A 20,262-nucleotide genomic window follows, 5' to 3' on the forward strand; every position below is an offset into this window, starting at 1 on the left:
AACGTGTGCGTTTTTTGGCTTGAGCCTTTTGAGCTCAGCTTTGATTATTTTTAAATCTACGGAATACTTAATCGGACTTTTTGACATCTATTCTGTACAAGAATTTAATATAAATAAAACCACCTGTCAAGTATAAAGAACCTATCAAAGATCGAAACCCGTCCTAAAATTTTCAGGTATTTTTCTAGCTTTAATTAAAAAATTAAAATTATTGGTCAGATTCCATAAATTGTTTTGCAATTTGCATAATTTCTTTAGCGATCCATGAAACAAAATTATTTTGTTTAGAATATTCAGGAATTGCTCTAGTTTCAATTCACCAATCAAATTTCTTGTTAAAACTCAAAAAAATTTACTATATTTCATATAACTATTTTTTGTTAAATTGTAACAGCACGTAGATTAGAACTTAACAAAAAACAAAACTAACTTGAAAATTTTTAGGTATTTTTCTGGTTTGAAATAAAAAATTAAAATTATTGCTCAGACACCATAAATATTTTTGCAGTTTGCAGCTAAATAAAATTATTTGATTTAAAATTTTCAGGAATTATTCTAGTTTCAGTCGACAAATCTGATTTTTGTTTTAAAACCCTAAAAGAATTACTGCATCTTACATAAATATATATATACATGCTTTTTATAATTTTATTTTATAGAAGAAAGGCAATTTTTCGTGAAAAATTGATTCTTGTCAATACATCAGTAATGCAAAACATAACCATTGAATTTACTAAAATAGAAAATTACGTTTCTCCATAAATGTCCATCAGAAAGCGTCAAAAAGACATTCTTAAACAAATGCTGAACTTCAATAAACCTCTAACAGACAAAGTTTCTGATTGGAAGATACTCATCTACGACCAGTTTTCTCAAGAAATAATTGCACACTTATTCTTTCAAAAAGAACTTGATGAAATGGGTGTTTTGATGCACCTGAGCCTTCATTCCTCTCGAGAGGCGGCTCCTGCGACTCCGTGCATTTACTTCTGCCAGCCAACTCCCGAAAACATTGCTTGGATTATTAAAGATATGAAGGCAAATTTGTACTGCCAATTCCACTTTAATTTCACTAGTGACATTGCGCGGCCACTACTAGAAGAGTTGGGACAAGGGTCCTTTGATAGTGGTATATATGATGAGTGGTGTATACAAGGATCCTTTGATAGTGGTAAATATAATGATGAACATCAGGTTTTTTGTCATTATACTAGTTTTATTTGCCCAGAAGAGAACTTGTTTATACTGCGGTCTAAAATTGGCACGGAAGCTCTTGGCTATAACAACCTGGTTAGATCTGGAGCCACTGAGGAACAAATCGACGATATTTTGCATCACATTGTAGAAGGGCTGTTTGATGCTTTTGTAACAATGGGTCGTGTCCCCATAATTCGATGCCCAAAAGGAAATGCTGTAGAAAAAGTAGCTGAACGACTGAATGATAAAATTAGAAGTCACATAAGTAGTCCATTTAGCACTCCATTCTACCAAAATTTCAGATCACTCGACAATTTTTGTCGAGAGCGACCGTTGTTGGTGATTCTAGACCGTGACATAGATTTAGCAACTTGCTTGCATCACACATTGACATACCAAACACTTATCGCTGATGTTTTGGATTACAAATCAGGAGTTGTCTCAGTTAAGGAGAAGGATGAAAACACTGGCGAGGAAAGAGAAATTACTTGTGAACTAAGTGATAATGACAAACTCTGGATGGATCAGAAAGGAAGTGCTATTCCCTTCGTAACTGAAGTTCTGCAGCAAGAAATTAACTCATACAAATTCGAAACTGAGAAAGTCAGAAGCCTTAAAGAAACAATAACAGAAGGTGAAGTTGATTTGACATCGACAAACCATCAAATCACTACGGCTTTATCCTCTTTGCCACGGCTTGTTGAAAAGAAAAAACAATTTGAGTTGCATGCCTCACTTATTCAAGCGATCATGGATCAAGTCAAAACAAGACACCTAAACATGTACTTTGAATTAGAAGAGAAAATAATGAACAAACTAAATTTGGAACGACCCCTACATAGTTTTTTATCTGAACCCTTCATAGGAAACCCAGAAGATAAGCTTCGTTTATTTCTAATTTACTTCATTTGCACACCTTTGATTCCTACGGAAGAATTTAATAAGTGTCAAGAAGCACTGGTCGATTGCGGCTGCAATCTCAACGCATTGAATTACATCAAGCAATGGAAAACACATTCTCAGCCACAAATATCCACCCGTTACTTTAAGGATGGAACAAAGTCCACCTCTCTTCTCAGAAGCCTTTCAAAGACTTCAGCATCGTTCATGGAAGGTGTTAGGAACCTACTCATAAATCAAGACAATATTCTTATTACAAGGTCATTATGTAGATCATTTAATGGAATTGAAGCATTCGACTGAAGTTGATGAATTTGACCCTGAAGTTGATGAAGTTGATGCTATTTTGACCCTCTACTAAAGAGACCTATTGACAGAAATATTAAGCCAAAATCTCCGTTCCAAGAATGTCTGGTCTTTCTTCTGAGCAGTGGGAATTATACTGAATACCATAACTTGCTGGATTATTGCAAGGTTAAGGGTCAAAAGAAAATCATATATGGTACTACATGTTTGAAAAATGGGGTAGAATTTTTGGACCAGCTGAATCTCCTTGGACAGGAGATCTAACACTTGCCTTTTATATCGCTTCGAAAATGCATTTACTCATTTTGAAGAGCTCCTTTCGTTAAACTCATTAATTTGTTAAATTAATTAGTTATCACCTCGGCTCACCTGGAGCCGAGGGATCGCTCCAGGTGAGTCTTTCAGAGAATGTTGAGGGGAGTGTTAAATTAAGTCAAAACACGCTATGTGTATATGGGTCGGCAAAAGGGCGTAACTAAGCAACAGCTATATCTATTAATTTATAATTTTTGGGAACTGATAAAACAGATCATCAATTGACCAAAAAGGCCGTAGTCGAACACTACTACTACTAATACCACTACTGCTACTAAAACTACGGCTTCTGTAGCAAGTACTACCAAAGATGAGGATAATGAAATGAACATCTGTTTAATTATTGGGGAAGCTGACCCAAACCAAAACATTATCTGTGTATACAGACTGCTCATGAACACGGTTCAGCAATATTTCTGGAATGGCTTAACATATTAAGTGGTTCCCGGTACTATATACTACATTTACAAGTGAGCAATAATTGATTATTTACTTATGTTCTCGAACACGACTCCATATTTATTCGGAGAAATTGGTATATTGTGATATTCTCGCATAAAAAACGATCTAGATGAGCCAGAAGTCTGAGAATATTCATTAAGAGCCTTAATTTTGGTTTTTGCAAGTGACGTCATGTACCATATTAGTACATCATATAAGCATTTCTTATGACATCATATAAGCATTTTCTTTTAATGTTTCAAACATTGAAAGAAATCAGCATTTTCTTAAATTTTTAAGTATTTTCTTTTAATGAAAAGTTTCAATTTAATACTAGGCTATCAACCGTGCCTGAAGCATTGCTGATATATCCTCTTGACAACTTGTGTGGGCATAGTGCGTTCCGGTTTAATTCAATACAGTTTCAATGTTTCCCAAATTGTTTGCCTTAATATCCATAGCTTTAGTAGCAGTGGTAGCAGTGCCAGCAATAATAGCAGTAGCAGTGGTAGTAGTTGTAGTAAAACTAATACCAGTGGCCTTAGCTTTAGTGGCGGTAGTATTAGTAGCATTAGTAATAATAGTATTAGGAGTATTAGTATGAATAGAAGCAGATGCAATGGGATAAAAATTTGGTCTTTTGATTAGTGTCAACATCCCTCACAATATGCCCTGTAAGTTTCAACTTAACACTGAATTGAATTTATCAAGTATTTTGGGCAATAGGTTGCATCAAGACTGGGCTGGGTAATTGTAGACAGAGAAAAGCCAGGACAGATAGTCCAAGTAATTGCGGGGAAATTGAAGAATTTATCAAGTATTTTGGGCAATAGGTTGCATCAAGACTGGGCTGGGTAATTGTAGACAGAAAAAAGCCAAGACAGATAGTCCAAGTAATTGAGAGGTAAATGTTTAAATGGCTATTCTCAAGATATTGCTTATACGCCCTTTTGAAAACGTGCATACAGACGGCGTGTTGTGATTCATTTCACCTTCCTTCTTAAAATTTCCTGAAATTTTCACCTTCGTACCTTTCGGCATAGTTGAAATAGTAGTCACAGTAGTAGTATTAGTATTAATAGTAGAAGTATTAGTAGTAATAGCTCTAGTAGTTCTTTAAATTTTGATCTTAATGCTCTTAGCCTTAAAAGTAGTTGTCATAGAAGTAGTAGTTGAAGTGTAATGGTAGTAATATTAGTAGCGTGCACATATTGCCTTTTGGTCAATTCATCTTCCCTTTAAACATTCTCTGAAAGCTTCAACTTAATACCCAAATCTATTCTTGAGATAACCTCTATATACAATTTGCATGCACATAGTATCTTTTGATTTAGTTCAAATTTCCCCTCAATATTTTAAATGTAGTAGTGTAGCAGCAGTAAGTAGTAGTAGTAGTAGCAGCAGTAGTTGTAGTAGTAGTAGTAGCAGTAGCATGCAAATATTACTTCCTGAAAGTTCGAAATTAATATACTCAGTCATTCCTGAGTTGATCCCTTTTAACAACCTGTACACACACAACGAAGCACGCTCGTTAGGAGCATCGGTTTTATTTGAGACCCGCAACCGTCTCGTATTATCTTAATAGCTGCTTTTACCAGGTAGGCTTTCCTTTTCTAGGGATAAGGACGGGGCTGGAGCTTAGGTAGTATTCGAGACTCCCAACTGTCTGGTATCACCGTAATAGCTCGTTTTAGCAAGCAGATTTTCCTTTCCATGGATAGGGACAGGTCAGGAGCTCAGGTTGTATTTGAGACCCTAGAAGATGTCGTTTCACGGTAATATCTCGTTTTAGCTGGTAGGCTTTCTCCTCAAGGGATAGGGACGGGGGAGGAGCTTAGGTTGTATCTGAGACCCCCAACCGTGCCATGTCATCGTAATAGTTCGTTTTAGCTGGCAGGCTTTCTGTTCAAGGGATAGGACAGATCAAGAGCTTAGGTTGTATTTGAGACCCTCAGAGATGTCATTTCACGGTAATATCTCTTTTCAGAAAAACAAAACTTAATATGATCCCTAAGAGATTCTATATGCTCAATGACAACCTGGAAACACATACACTCTTTTTATTTATTTAAATTGTAAGAGCAGATGTAGCAATAGTTGTAGCCCCGAAAGTTTCAACTTGATACCCCCAGTCGTTGTCGATATAATGCCGTGGTGTCTTAGTGGAAGCCATGCACAAAATGTCTTTTGGTTTAGTTTTAAAGCATAATGTGTCAATTGCATAATTAGGGGGGTTGATGTGCGCAATATCCCTGGAGATATATCTTCTTGACCGTTCTACCATGCTGAACAAAATGGAAGTCTCAAAGTTTCGACTGGATGTGTTTGGAAAATGAATAGGCCTGGGAAAACGGATGCTTGCCCTATAAACTCTTTTAATATTAAAAAGGTTTCGAGAGCTTTGGCGTGTTATGATTCAGTTCAACTTCTCTCGTCGAACTTCCTTGAAAATTTTACCTTTATACCCTTAGACATTGTTGCATTAGTAGTCGCAGTATTAGTATTGATATTACTAGTAAATAGTATTAGTAGTAATAGTGGTAGCATTGGCAGTAGTAGAAGTATTAACATATTGCCTTTTGGTCAGTAAAACATCCCTCTTATGAAGTCCTGGAAGTTTCAACTTAATACGATTAGCCATTGCTGTGACATTACTGATATGTATTCTGGATAACATGTTTGCTCATATACTTCTTGAAATTTCATCTCAATGCTCTTAGCCTTACAAGCAGTTGCAATAGAAAGGGTAGTTGAAGCAGTAGCAATAGAAGTAGTAGTAAATGTAGCAGTGATAGTTGTATTAGCAGTAACGTACATTGATTGCCTTTTGCTCAGATGATGTTCAGATGAAATGGGATTTAAGTATTTTCTGGAAGATGCAACTTAATACCCAAGTCAATTCTTGAGATACGCTATTTTGACAAAGTCCATGCACATAGCGTCTTTTGATTTGGTTCAAATTTCCATTCAATATTGTGAATTGAGCAGTTTGGAGGTAGTAGTTGCGGTAGCTTTAGTAGCATCAAATATTGCCTTTTTGATCATCTCCCTTACCATTTCCCGAAAGTTCCAAATTAATATGCTCAATCATTCCTGAGTTATGCCCTGTTTACAATCTGTTTACACATAATGTTTTTTTTAATTATTTCAACACTTCCTTGAAAGGGTCACCTGAACGTCGTTCTTCTTCTTAAAAATTTAATTTTAAACATGCATACCTTTCTTAAAAACATATACTATATGTAAGCAATGAACGAATTGCCTAGCTTACAGCCCTGGCCCTGAGGACTGTGGGGAGGTTGCTATCCCCAAAGACATAATTACTATACCTTTTAACAATGCTGAATGAAATGGATCTCTTAAAATTTTCCTCAGATGTGTCTTGGGGCTTTGGGGTACTGATTACCCTCCATTTACTTTTGACTTTTAAAAAAGGGCATTAAGACTTCCAACTTCCAAATAAATGAGCCCCATCTGATCCAAAGTTTATACAACTACCCGTTCCATAAAATCTTATACGCCCCAGGGCATAACTTACAAGCCTTGCCCCTGGGCTCTGGGAGGTTGTGTCCACCATGAAGACACTGTTATATGCTGTTTGGATTATTGATAATAAAATGGCTATCTTACATATGACCATCGAATGCTTTTGGGGAAAAAAAGAGTATTCAGGGAAGGCTGGGGGCTACTTTCCCTTTATCGCGTTTGACTCTTAAAAGGGAACTAGAACTATACATTTCCTACCAAATCTTTGGGTAATAAGGAGATAAAGAGATAAGGATAAGAAGATGCATGTATTGCCATTCTAAGAATGCTCATAGTTTGCAGTAACTGTAATGTGTGTTACTTCTCCCTATATTATTACTGCTTTGTGTTGGGACCTTTGGCCCCTTTCGTTTCAGAAAAATGTCCTTTTTATAAATTTAACTTCATTTATGTTACATGTCTAAATCCTGGGAAAGCTTTTATTACGATGTCTGCAGAATCCACTAAGTATAAAGTGTCTGAAAAAGCCAGTTGAGCGATGACTCATACAGCTTAAATTTACAGCTTGAAAAGCTTCAAAGGATGCTGGGAGTCTAATTTGATTCGGCCATTCGTTGCCTTTGATCAGAGGTGCGCGCGCAAGCGCGCGTCTTAAAGTGTATTCGTTAATTGTAAGATTTTTGTCTTTAGTTCCGTTTGAGTTCCGTTTAGAGTTCCTTTTGTAGCGTGTCTTGAATGCAGTAAGAATTCTTATACTATATTATCATTGACTTTTCAGCCGAGGTCGGGTCTAGAGAGATAGTTAGAAATGTTACCGGTAACCCTTGGCCTTAAAAGTGGCCCCTGGTAACCCCGTACATTACTCCCCAATAAGTGGTGGCAGCTAGAAAAGGAGCTATCAACAGCACTGATAGCAAAAGAATTTTGCGTTTTCGAAGAGACGGGTTAATTTGGCCTAGAAAGTAGCCTGTTAGAATTATGAAGGTCTATAATAGGCTGTGTGCCTTGTCAGACAAATATAAAAAAGAATAATGTGAAATGAATGAATTGAGTTCACAGTGGGGGAATCTCCGTATTTAAGTGATTATATCTCCGGGTTATTATTTGAGTGAATTGGCGGACTTAGATATAATCTTCAGTGACGAAGGTTATAAGAGTATTGAGGACGGCAAATTAGGAGAATTTGTCAGTTTGTGCACATATTGGACAAGGAAGGTGGGAGGCACCTGTCCTATTGAGTAATCTGCCCAGGAGGAGATTATGTTTGGAATAGGAGTATCCAGGGAGGATACGTGATTTGTTTTACAGGGTAGTTACCCTGTTTGAGTTTAGTCCAACTAATCCACTAGTGGATTATTCGCGCGTTTATTCAGTTTACTCTCTCGTCCAGCCCCTGTTATTTGGTTTTTCGGAGATATATTTCACTCGCGTAAAACTGCTTGTTGTGAAAGAAGTCGTTATTCTCTAATGAAGTCTAGACATTCCGGTTATTTGAAAAATTGTTGAACTTGCTAAGATTGACCAATTGATTAAAAAATAATACAAGCGTAGAGGAGTATACACAGTAAAATGAGAGGTTATGAAGTAAACAAGGAAAAAATAATATGTGAAAAAACAAGACGAACTCACCCCACGGAGTCAGTGCCAAATGAAGGGGTGTGGTAGGTTAGATATAGTATAGATATAAAACAAATGAATTCAGAAAATGAATTAAGAAGAAATAATGACACATGGAATTTTGAAATAATATCAGACAGAAATGACACTAACTCAAGACCGAGAAGGGTGAGTGAAGCCCATAGAAAAAGTAGGAAAATAGAAAGAAAGGCTAAAATGGAGGCTTTTAAGGGAGAGCATCGAGAATATAAGGAAAAAATGCAGGCTGAGAAAGATGAAATTAGAAAGATGAGAAAAGAGGACGGAAAGGCTAAAGTAGCCTATAAATAAAGAGACAATACGGATATTGAACAAACAGATTCCGAAAATGAATTAAGAAGAAATAATGAAAGACGAAAACAAAGTAGTCCGAGTAGTAGGAGCAGGGTTGAATCGAGATCCAGCAGGGGCTCGCGAAAAAGTATTCAAATAGTATATGACACAACGTATATTAAATTTCATGGAGAAAGAGAGGATAGCCAGAGAACGGTAAGAGATAGAAAGAGAGAGAGATAGAAAAGAAAGAGAGAAAGAGAGAATAGCTAGAAAGCACCTAGAGTATATGAACAAATTACAGGATGAGATAGATCAAATTAAAAAAGATAGTCAAGCCAATGAAACACTTCATCAGGCCGGTATGGACAAAATTGAAAAAGATAGACAAGCCAATGAAATATATCATCATGCTCTTATTGAAAAAATTGAAGCCCGTAAGGGAATGTCAATGAATTTATTAAATTTCATGGAGAAAGAGAGGATAGCCAGAGAACGAAAAGAGATAGAGAGAGAAATAGAAAAGAAAGAGAGAAAGACAGAATAGAAAGAGAGAAAGAGAGAATAGCGAGAAAGCACTTAGAGTATATGAAAAAATTACAGGATGAGATAGATCAAATTAAAAAAGATAGTCAAGCCAATGAAATAATTCATCAGGCCCGTATGGACAAAATTGAAAAAGAAAGACAAGCCAATGAAATATATCATCAGGCTCGTATGGGCAAAATTGAAGCCCGTAAGGGAATGTCAATGAGTGAGAGATTATCAGACATTTATTACACATTAAATACTAAAACGGAAAATCATGCTACTTCGTTGACAAGGCAGGGAGGTGGACCGGCCCATAAAACAAATTGGGAGGATGTGCCGCCCTGTCGGAAAAATGAAATACTTGATACGCGTGTTCAAAATGTTGATAATCCACAAAAATGGGATGCGGAAGTAAAAAGACCAAAAAATATTGAAAATAAGTCGCGCGAGAATGATTTTTCGGGAAAATTTCCAGAAAATGGAAAACTTGAAAACACTTTTAATGAATATGAGACGCAAACAAGTACAGGCCAAAACGAAGCGCTGAGTGTACAAGAGAAAAAGGGGACAAAATATATTGTACAAGCTATTCCTCGTAGAGTTCGAGACATTTTAGTACAATATGAAAAGCCAAAAGTCGGAGTTCACTTCCCATTTGATAACGAAATACTTGTTTCGGCGGTAAGAAAAAAGAAGACTAAAAGAGAGAAGAAAGATGCAAGACGGAACTACAATAAAGAAATACAGTCAAAGATAGTGGACACTGGAGTCCAATTCAGATTTCATGACGATTTTTTTAATGCTACTACAAAAGAAAAGAAAATTAAGAGGGAGAAAAGAGATATTAAACGGAGCTACAATGAAGAAAAGCAGTCAAAGATGGTGGACACTAGAGTCCAATTCAAATTTAATAATGATTTATTTGTCGCGATGGAAAAAATTGAGAAAAGTGAAAAAGAACAAATAAATGCAAAAAGAGAGAAAAATTTTGAGATTCAGCCTGCAGTGGCGAAAAATAAAAAAATGTTGAATGGACTGTGCCTTGACAACATAAATAATAGGGGAGAAAAAGAGGTCAAAGACCCATGGGGGAATAAAGAAAGATGGTTACAAAATAAAGACGAATGACCTACAACGGGTTGGGGGAAAGTTGGGAGATATTGAATGTCGAGTCGGATTGGAAAAATTTGGGAAGGAATCTGATATTGGTCTGATCAGCTCAAAAGAGGGTTTGTTCCTTTATGAGGGGGACGAATCCTTTGGGGAAGATTCCCTATGGAAAAACGTGAAATATTGCCCTTTTCCTCGATGCACAGCTGGCGGGCAAGTTATGATACCTTTACTGAAGCCATGTTGTTTCAGTCTTCATTTTCATTTTCATCCCGCATCGCCGATCATTATTCATTCGAAGATCTTAGGGGATGACACCCAGAAAAAAGCGATTCATGGTTCGCTCAAAATTTTAGTTCATTTTCCTGAGCCCCTATCGTTTTCACAGGTATGTTTTTTTTCGGCCTTGGATTATTTAAAGTTATGCAAAGGGACAGCTTACTTTTTTATTGATATGTGGGACTGGTTACACAGATAGAAATTAAGAGGCTGGTGCAGTCAAATTTTTCACGATGGCCATTGAAAGTGCGAGGAACTGATTCTCTGCTCCTCTCAAACGTAAATTTGTATGAGCAAGAAATTTTTTGTTTCTGATTGCGCTGTGCACAATGAATTTCTACGAATCTTGGGGACTTCAATTTTCAAAGCCAAATGCGAATGTTATACGGTCCAGATCATAGTGATTCTGAGGTAGAGATGAGTGAATGACGTCAAATTCGGAGCCGAGCAATAGGAGTACTGGTACTGATTGAAGAAAGAAGATAAAATAAGCAAGTTTGGTGATTTTGAATTTTAGGTTATTTATTTTATGTTTCTATTTTGTGCTCTGGCCCATGGCGTGATGGCGGTCATTTTCCTTGGAGGAAGGTGTTACAACTTTTGGCCCCTTTTTTCAGAAAAATGTTTTTTTCAAAAATTTAACGTGATTTATGTTACATGTCTAAATCCTGGGAAAGCTTTTATTACGATGTCTGAAGAATCCACTAATTATCGAGTGTCTGAAAAACAGTTGAGCGATGTCTCATACAGCTTAAATTTATAGCTTGAAAAGCTTCAAAGGATGCTGGGAGTCTAATTTGATTCGGCCATTCATCGACTTTGGTCAGAGGTGCGCGCGCAAGCGCGCGTCTTAAAGTGTATTCGTTAATTGTAAGATTTTTGTCTTTAGTTCCAGGGTTGCCAACTGGACATATTTTATGTCCAAAGGACATATTTCTATGTGCCTGGACATAATGACATAATAGGGCAAAAAATCAACACATTTGGGATATAAAGTATACACATTTTCCAAAATTATTACATAAAACAAATTACTTTCATAAAAAAATGTCATTCATCACCAAATGAGTGCTAAGACTTGTATCTACTTATTTTTTAAGCTCTGTATTTATTTTCCGGGGTTGCTTGCTCTTCCCTGAAGCAAACTTTCTGAAAATGCCTTCGAAATTCTTTCACCTATAAATGGTATTATTGCCCTGATTTTTACTCGGCACGGTCAAGATAAAGAACAAGCTGTCGCCTTTTTCATATAAACTTACTTCCGACTTCCGAACGTCACACAAAAATCTCAATGAAAAGTTAACGAAATGAAACCTTTCGATTGTTGATGGTCTGAAATCAAAACTAAAGCCAAGTTGTCAAACACCCGGGTTAGACTCCTTCAGGTTTGAAACTTTTATCACGGGAAAGGAGCTGAGAGAAACTTAAGTAAATACAAATTTAATGTTAGGTGATATAGCTCAATTATATATATATATATATATATATATATATATATATATATATATATATATATATATATATATATATATATATATATATATATATATATATATATATATATATATATATATATATATATATATATATATATATATATATATATATATATATATATATATATATATATATATATATATATATTACGTATATATAATTTTCGCAAATCATATTATTGACTTACGAATAAAGTAAACATACCACTCGATGCCTTTTTTTTGTTCTTTCCAAATATAATAATCATTTTTGTCGGAAATGAATTTTACCCCCACCCCTATATATACCAATTCAGGGCATATATTTGCACATTAGGGGGTGGGGGTGTTGGTTAAGTTTAAACTTACCTCCCATTTACATCAGAAATACAATTTACACCCCCCCCCTTAATGTGCAAATATATACCCTGAATTAGAATAGGGGTGGGGGTAAAATTCATATCCGACAAAAATGATTCTTCTATTTGGAAGGAGCATAAAAAAAGAATCGAGTGATATGTTTACGTTATTCGTATGTCAATAATATGAACTGCGAAAAAATTACCGACGGGTCTCCATGTCTGGTTTCCTTATACAGTATATAGCGGTGGGTACCGCATAATGCATAAGTACCTATATATATACATATAGTAATAAATATATATAGTATACATAAATACTATATATATTTACTTAGTTTATAATACTATAAAGTAATATATATAGTATAAGCCTAAAACTGAGGCTATTGAAGAGGAGATATGTTAATAAGACAGTTCCTATTTTTATAATAGGCAAAAATTGTAGTTATCAAACTTTGAAATCGATTTCGCTATACTTACCTCCCAGCCCCTCTAATATGCAGACGTATAGATAGACGAATTGTATTATTCCCATATGTTTCCCTGTTTCTTGCTTTCGTCAGCATTTATTTGATTTACGGTTATACTAGTTGAAAAAAGAGTGATGCTTGGCAAAATGCATAGAAAATAATTAATTTTTACTATATTTTTCCACATTACGGAGGGAAAGCATAGTGGAATCACTTTAATATATATATATATATATATATATATATATATATATATATATATATATATATATATATATATTTTTTTATATATATTTTTTTTTTTATATATATATATATATATATATATATATATATATATATATATATATATATATATATATATATATATATATATATATATATATATATATATATATATATATATATATATATATATATATTTGAGGAGGGGACAGCCCTTTTCATAGACGGAATAATTTCTCTTCGTTTTAAGTTTTAATATCGCTCCTTACTTTCAGTTAAAAAAACTTTTTTTTTTTTTGTTTTTTTTTATTTCTGAACGTTTTTGAATTAATGCAGCTTTGATGTTGGCTCACCGTACATGAATAATTAAAATGAGATTTGCATATTAATTTTACTTTTTTGGCTAAATGGCTATTACTTACTTTTGATCTGACGTAACTTAAGAATTAAATTACATAACCCCTAGTAAATACCTCACTCTCTGCACCAAAGTTCAAATTCTCTTCCAATTTTCTACGAATGACACTATAGTCACAAATTACGTTAATTAGAAATGGTACTGATGAAAAAAAAAAATTAGCGCTAAGTGCGAGGTAATGACTTAAGGCCATATCCACTCATGTATGTAGTATTTTTTGTGTCTATTAAGTTTTGGTGTTGCTCCTTACTTTCAGTTGAAAAATTGCATTATTATTTAATTTATTGTTATTTTTTAAATGATGCTGGGAGTACGACGCCCCCTTCTTAGTAATGTTCCTTCCTCCATAGAAAACTCCTCCCACGTAAAACCCGTTCTCCCCCCCAAATACCAGAAAAATTTGCCCTGAAAACTTTTGTATACTTCCCAATAACCAATATTATATGTAAGTATTGGACACAGTTCATAACTTGCAGACCGTCCCCCGGAGATTGTGGGGGTCATCCTCAAAGACATAGTTATTGTATTCTTCGAACATGCTGAACAAAATGGCTATCTAAAAATTATGATCCAGTGACTTTGGGAAAAAAGTGAGCGTGGGAGGGAGCTTAGTTGCCCTCCATTCTTTTTGGTCACTGAAAAAGGGCACTAGAACTTTTAATTTCCGTTCTGAATAAGCAAATCCATCAGTTTCCTGGTCTGCCCTAAGAAAATGTAAGGATGCCAAGGATAAAGAAAAATACAAGGATCTTTGTAATTTTATGCTAACGTTATGGGGCCGGCCACACTCTTCAGCAGCGGCTGGAAGACAGTTTACGCTACTTGGTAACATCAAAACCAAAATAACGGAATGGTCTTCTAATGCAAACGTCTAGTTGTGTAATGCATGTCAAGCAACTAATTTGGCGTTCCGGAACTTTGCTGGAATCCTGGATTATACATTTTGAAATACGCAAGAAATACTCCGATTGGGCAAATAGCTAGCAAAGGAAGAAATAAGACTGACTCTCATGCTGAACATAATTTTCAAGATGAATTATCGCTAGAAGACTAATCTTAAGCTCCCACAAATTATTTTTAGTGTTTACTTGTTTTTATGAGTTTTGTGGTTGTATTAAATGTTGTTTTTTTTTCGTTTTCAATTTATTTGATGTTGACTAGCCGCTTTGAAAGATGTTTCCAAAGCGTCTTTTGGTCAATATCCCAATTGATAAGAAAAATAGCCTCTAGGTTCTGAGATTTCAAAATGGACATATTTTGGACATATTTAAGACGAAACATGGACATATTTTGGATAAAAATGACATAATTTTGGATAGTTAAGGGACATATTTATGGACCAAAAAGTTGGTTCCATTGTTTAGTTCCATTATAGTTCCAACCCTGTTTAGTTACATTTGAGTTCTGTTTAGAGTTCCTTTTGTAGCGTGTCTTGAATACAGTAAGATTTTTAATACTATATTATCTTTGACTTTTCAGCCTAGGTCGGGTCTAGAGAGATAGTTAGAAAGATTACCGGTAACCCTTGGCCTTAAAGTGGCCCCTGGTACCCCCGTACATTACCCCCCAATACTTTGGTTTATTAAAATACAGGTAGTCAAATCAAGTGGCTTCACTCCTGTAATTTATTTATAGGTATTTATTCTATGCTTGTACCACCTATCAATCTAGGTCGGAAGTTAGATTATTCTTAAATTAAAGAAGCAGAGAGAAAGAATTATTGGATCAACGATAGAAATGTCTACTTATTCTGATTATGCCATACAAATATGACCTCTGCTAAATTTCTATTGTATTCCCTATGTTTTCGTGCACAAAAATACTAATTTCTGTTGAATTTCTTTTAATAGATTTCTAGAATATTTCTATTCTTGTAGAAAAAAAGAAAAGCTGCTCGGTTCGTAGTCGACTTGCTGCTTTGACCTTCAATCATGGTGAGGAACTTCAATGTTCGCTTCTGATTTCGATACTCGTTTGACATCGATTTTATGTACGGCACTATTCAAATATTCTGCGCTCAATGGCTTTATAAACGCAATTAATTAAAAAAAACTTTTTCCCCAAAATAAGTTTTCCAAAGAAAAGTAAAGAACTCCATTAAACGAAAAATGATCAAAAATAAAATCAAATAATCTACCAAGCGTGAAACTACCACAAATCAGCATTAATAAATCAATGAAGCCAAAAAAGAACAGAAATTAAGATGAATAGCCAAGACAAGCTCTAAACGAGCAAATACTAACATAAATTTGCTCAAAACCACTATGTCTTCCCAAGGACAGAACATAATTTGCACTTTACTGAAAAAATACAAATGTTTTTACTTTTATAAATTTAATAAATCAAATAATACTAACATTTTGATTACCAAATATCAGTATATATATATATATATATATATATATATATATATATATATATATATATATATATATATATATATATATATATATATATATATATATTAAACTGACAATGCACATTCATTTGTATTTTTGTTAGTTGCCCTTCAATCACTTTCGACTATTAAAAGGGCACTAGCCCTTTCAATTTTCAACTGAATGAGCCCTTTTTGAAGTTTTTACAACATCGCTTTCTATAAAAACCTTACATGCTCCCAGGGCATTGCTTACAACCCTTGCCCTGAGGGTTGTAGGGGGGGGATGGGTTGTCATCCTTAAAGACCTAATTTTCAAAACTTTCAAATATGTTGAATAAAACGATTATCTAATAATGTTAATTGGATGTGTTCGGAGAAAAGGTGTGCGTGAGAGGGGGATCAAGTGCCCTCCAATCACTTTCAAATACAGAGAATGGCACAAGCCCTTTCATATTTCAGTCTAAATAGCTATTTTTTAATTGTCTTATAGCAGAGCTCTCACTGACACCCTTATATGTCCCAAAGCCATGACTTATAGAAGTCGCACAAACGGCTGTGGGGAGATTGTCCGGCTCAAAGACATGATTTTCTGAACATTAAACTACGTGGAAAAAAATCGCTATCTAAAAATATTGATTGGATGTGTTTGGGGAAATGGTGGGCGTGGAAGGGATGTTAGTTGCCTCCCAATCACTTTCGACTATTAAACAGGGCACTAGCCATTTCAATTTCCAATCGAATGAGCCCTTTTTGAAGTTTCTATGACAACGCGTTCTATAAAAACCTTATTTTCCACCAGGGCATAACTTACAACCCTTGCCCTGAGGGGCGTGGAGGAGTGTCCTCCTCAAGAACATAAATTCTATCTGGAAATCCACAACACTGAACAAAATGGCTATCTAAAAATTTTGATTGGATGTGTTTGAGGGAAAGGTGGGTGAGAGAGGGGGGGCTAGTTGCCCTCAAATCACATTGGACTATTAAAAGGTCACTAGACCTTTCAATTTCCAATCGAATGAGCCCTTTTACCAAGTTTCTACGACAAAGATTTCATTAAAAATACTTATATGCCCCCAGGGCATAACTTATAACCCTTGCCCTTAAGACTGTGGAGGGAGTGTCCTGCTCAAATGTATGATTTCCTGAACTTTAACTGCGTGGAACTAAATGGCTATCTCAAAATTTTGATTGGACGTGTTTCGGGAAATAGTGGGCGTGGAAGGGGTGTCAGTTGCCTTCCAATCAGTTTCGACTATAAAAAAGGGCACAAGCCATTCCATTTTCCAATTGAATGAGCTCTTTTCGAAGTTTCTATGACAACTACTTCGATACGAAGTGCCCTGCTCTAAATGGAAAAAATAATAAATGATACATTGTGCCAACATCGTTCTTATATGCCCTCAGGGCATAACTTAAAACACTTGCCCTGAGAGTTTTTGGTGAATGCCTTTCTCAAAAACTTACTTTCTGTTGGAAAATAACCTATGTGGAACAAAATTGATATCCCAAAATTTTGATTGGATGTTTTCTGGAAAAAGATGGGCGTGGGGGGGGGGGGCTAGTGTCACTCTAGTCCCTTTCAACTGTTAAAAAGGGTACTAGCCACTCCAATTACTTTCGACTATTAAAAAGGGCACTAGCCCTTTGAATTTCTAATCGAATGAGCCTTTTTTGAAGTTTCTACGACAACGCCTTCTATAAAAACTGTATATGCCCCCATTGCATAACTTATAACCCTTGCCCTGAAGACTTTGGGGGAGTGTCCTCCTCAAGAACATAATTTCTATTTGGAAATCAACTACACTGAACAAATTGGCTATCTCAAAATTTTGATTGGATGTGTTTCGGGAAATAGTGGGCGTGGAAGGGGTGTTAGTTGCCTTACAATCACTTTCGACTATTAAAAACGGAACAAGCCACTCCAATTTCCAATCGAATGAGCCCTTTTTGTAGTTTCTACGATAACTCCTTCGATACGAAGTGCCCGGGTATGGCGGAAAAAAACACATTGTGCCCACATCTTTCTTTACTTAGGCAGCGCTACCGCGCTGCCTATGATTCGTATTTGACAGAATGGTATTTCATCTGCCTCATTTTGAGTCCCAGGCTGGGCTTGTATTTAGAGCCTAGGCTTGTCAAGAGAGAAAGGAGTGCCAGTTTTATTTAAATTTCTTCTTTTAAGTTGATTTCAACAAATCTAGAATTAATGGACATTTCAAAACATGTTAAAATTTTATTTTACAATTTTGTAGCTCTTGATTTTTATGACTTATTTGATTAAATTTTTGCTCTTATTACAGATACCCTTTGAGATTCCCTCTATGTCAAAACTCTCATTTGCAAAACGTTTACAAACCCGCACGTAGGAGCTTATGTTGTGGACACTAGGGAGTTCAGTTTCAAAAGAAAAAAACAGAAAAATTTTGCAGCTTCATTAGAATTTCTATTGAATTAGAATTTTCATTTATTGCATTTTTATTTGAAGAAATTCATTTGCTCTTAAAAGAAACATATCAACCACTTAGTTTCTGTACTAAACCGGGTGGGTAGCTTTTAAGGGTGGAAACTGTTGCTAGTGCTGAAAACGAAAAACTGGCCAAGCCATATAATGTTTGGTGCATATGTTGCTTTTTAACCTACTCTGACATACACCATGCATATCTTTTCAGGTGCTTTAAAATGTAGGTGAAACTAAAGAAAAGAAAGAATTCGGTCACCAGGAGGCCAAACACTATAGAGTAAATTACTCTGCTTAAAATGCCAAGCTAACCAAGACATACCTTGCGCAGACATGGGCGCCCATAAGCTGAATTCCAGGGGGGGGCAAACCTTGTCTAATTGGCACTTTTAATGCTATACAATAGAAATCTCAGAGCAAAAATATAAAAATAAAGTAACACCATTCATCCAGGGGGGGGGGACGGGCGCCCCCTGGCCCCCTTATGGGTGCCCATGTGCACAGATAACGTTTAACCCGAATAATTTTTGAAAACTAAAAATGAATAGTGATTAATTCACTTACAGAAAAATTTCAACTTTAATTCTTTAACCTTGCAGAATGATTGTATCCCTTAATCAATTTTCTTTGACGTTTTTACTTTTTAATGAAGTCACCAAACGCTACGCTGCCAATATCGCTATTAGTATTCCCCACATTCCCGTGTTTATTTCCTGAAGATCCAAATATTATAAGTTCCCTATTCTCTTTGTCCTATTAAATAAAAAAACAAGTTTTTTCAACTAAAAGAAATGAACAATGTTAAGACTAAAAAACGAACAGAAATTACTCTATATATGAAGGGACTGCCCTCCTCCTCAATACCTTACTCTTCATGCTAAAGTCTTAGGCACTTTTAAAAAAGCTTCCTGTTCTAATTAAACGGCCCTTGTGAGTAGTGATAGTGGCAATACTCAGGAGGTCACGCCTGAGGGTCTAAAGATTAAAGCCTAAGCCTCATTTGCAAAACCATTTTAGCACAAAATTTGCATTATCGGTTGCTATCCCTGGACGACTACATAATTTGCATACTTACATGAGCACATATTCAGGTCAGGACAATTATATGAATAAATTTCTTATTTGGGTTGAATAAAACTGGTCTTATGACACGTGCTTGGGTAATGTATGACCAGTAAAACTGGTCATACGAACCGAATTTTAATGGATCAAAAAGCGACAAGTCTGCTACCTCTTGTTTCTTATGACACGCGCTTGGGCAAAGTAAACCAGCGAACTTATGTTCCCCCAATGAATCAATTGCTGTGGGACATTTTTTAGAGGGAACTTATGGTTATCCATGTCCCACCTCCAAGGGGCCCCCAATAAACCTCCCCAACTTTTTACCCCTCTTTTTTTGGACTCAGAATTTTTTGGACTTAGAATTTTTTGGAAATTTTTTTTTGGGGGGCTTAGGTTTTTGGCACGTAGAACTTTTTCCGTGTCTTAGAATGACAGTTTATCTTTTGTGAACATGTTTTTTTGGATTTTTTTATGCGGCTGCCCCCATGGTACTCTGGATGGTCATCGACACTACCTAGTTTATTGTATATTTTCAATCAGTATTTTTTGTACATTGGAAGGATAAACACTTGTATCATATTTAAAAAAAAATTGAAGATGAAATGCTGGAACTGTTACCTGTGTAAAAATTATGCGGTAATAGACAGTGAAATCGAAAACAAAATAAAAAGGGCATCGGCAGACAATATCACCAATAAATATACAGACGAATCGATGAACAACAAAGCGCATGTGGATATTATTAGTACCATTGATCGTATACCAACAGATACAGTCAATAAACCCAAAAATATCAGTATCAATGCGCATATTGAGCCTGTAGGTGACGCCACAGTAAAAATTGTGTATGACTCAAAATGAATACTAATATGCTTTCAAGATATCTGCACTACACTATCAAGATATGTAGCTTTATAG

The 20,262-nt window shown here is 35.4% G+C and overlaps 1 pseudogene; it reads left to right on the forward strand.

The window, feature by feature from the left end:
- Positions 1-762: 762 nt before the first annotated feature.
- LOC148948847 (sec1 family domain-containing protein 1 pseudogene) lies at positions 763-2,667 on the forward strand (annotated as a pseudogene).
- Positions 2,668-20,262: the final 17,595 nt, after the last annotated feature.

Source organism: Artemia sp. Qi Xiang Cuo, chromosome 9 (assembly GCF_049724085.1).
Source record: "Artemia sp. Qi Xiang Cuo chromosome 9, ASM4972408v1, whole genome shotgun sequence".
Taxonomy (NCBI): Eukaryota; Metazoa; Arthropoda; class Branchiopoda; order Anostraca; family Artemiidae; genus Artemia; species Artemia sp. Qi Xiang Cuo.